This window comes from Octodon degus, unplaced genomic scaffold (genome assembly GCF_000260255.1).
Source record: "Octodon degus isolate 3935 unplaced genomic scaffold, OctDeg1.0 scaffold00254, whole genome shotgun sequence".
Lineage (NCBI taxonomy): Eukaryota > Metazoa > Chordata > Mammalia > Rodentia > Octodontidae > Octodon > Octodon degus.
The window spans coordinates 2,367,349-2,369,014 of record NW_004524830.1 but is presented as its reverse complement, the minus strand read 5'-3'; the positions used below and the strand labels follow the sequence as shown (position 1 = coordinate 2,369,014).

Genomic DNA, 1,666 nt, shown 5'->3' with positions numbered 1-1,666 from the left:
AGTCTGGGCTACATAGCTAGGAAGGCCCTACCTGAATGAGAGAGAGAGAGAGAGAGAGAGAGAGAGAGAGAGAGAGAGAGAGATTTAAGGGCTAAGGGTTAAGGTTTATTTAAATGTTGGCGTGGGATTCATTGTGATAACTAATGGGTTGAAGGCTGCTCAAGTTGACTGGGGAGGTCACGACTGCTGACCCCAAGGAGCCAAAATGTTTTGAAGATGCATGTTTCACCAGTTTGAGTGGAGATGGACTTGGGGTGTGATCAAAGAAACTCCCATGGGGCTAATCAGGTAAAAGTGTCTCCCAAACTGTCACTGTGCATTGCTTGAGTGCCTCACTACCTAAAATAGATATCTGCACTCAGCAGAACTCTATTGCCTTTGTTACTCCGTAATAAATCTGAGGGTCTGAATCAGTTTGGGGCTTCCTTCCAGTGCAGTGACGAGCCCTGGTGGCCAACAGTGACATTCTCTGTCTCTAGCGTCTTCATTTGTCTCTCTCATGGGGCTTGACACACTGAACCCGGTAGTTGGCCTATTGTAAAATGTTTTCAATAATCAGCTTACAGCTGGTTAAATGGAGAACTATTTTATAACAGGTATAGACAGAGAGATGCTGAGGTAGATATAGGTATATATGAGACAAGAAATGTGTATACATCTAAGGACGGAATATCCTGTAAGCACGAGCTTTTTCTAACATTGTTTTAGAATTAACGTAGGCTTAATGCATACAAAATTACCAACAATTGTTCTCTTTTATACTATATTTCACTTGGACCTTAAACATAAAGTTATCAAAATTTCTGGTGTCTCTGGCCTTTATATTTGATACAATTTAATTCTGTCATTTAAAGTTTGATCTACATCTATGGGCTGTGACTGATTAAGCACTTTGTTATTGTATAAAGGAGATACACATATATATTGGATGATAAGGCGATTTGTGGTCACTAGCAATGCTCCTAAACTTCTCAGAGGCCTAAAGGTATCCTTTGACATATGTTAGTGCCATTATTTGTATGTGCTTCCTATACAGCTATGATGTCAATGATTCCGAACTTCTTGTATAGCAAATACATTTATGTTCACTATGTGTACAAGCCTTCTAAAATGGGAAACTAGAACATTTTGCCATACTAGTGTCCTCAGGCAATATTGTTTGACAGATATTTGTGGCTTATGTTTATGTGGCTGTTTTGCAATTGCATTAGGATAGTTAGGTGTGCAGAATACTGTGTGGTCCAGCAGCATCACTGTCATGACCAGAGTAGGTACTCATCACCTGTCAACTGCAGCTGCAGTCCAACGTGTTCTATTTACACAATTTATTTTATTTTATTTTTTTCATGCCAGGGATTGAACTGAGGGCCTTGCATTTGCCAGGCAGGTGCTTAAGCCATTGAACTATCTCTCCAGCCTTTTACACAATTTATTTTAACTGTATAGCAGCCAGGTGTGGCAGTGCATGCTTCTGATCCCAGAACTCAGGAGGCTGAGGTTGGAGGATCACCACAAGTTCAAGGGCAGCCTGGGCTACATAGTGAGTTCAAGTCCAGAGTGAACTGGATAGCGAGACCCTGTCTCAAAAATATAATAATAGGGGCTGGTGAGATGGCTCAGTGGTCTAAAGCACCCACTTAAAACAAGCTTAGCGAAGCCCGAAGCC

At 41.3% G+C, this 1,666-nt stretch overlaps 1 pseudogene; it reads right to left on the bottom strand.

Annotated features, from left to right (window-relative positions):
• Window positions 1-1,666, bottom strand: part of LOC101580731 — a 23,322-nt pseudogene that overhangs the window by 489 nt on the left and 21,167 nt on the right.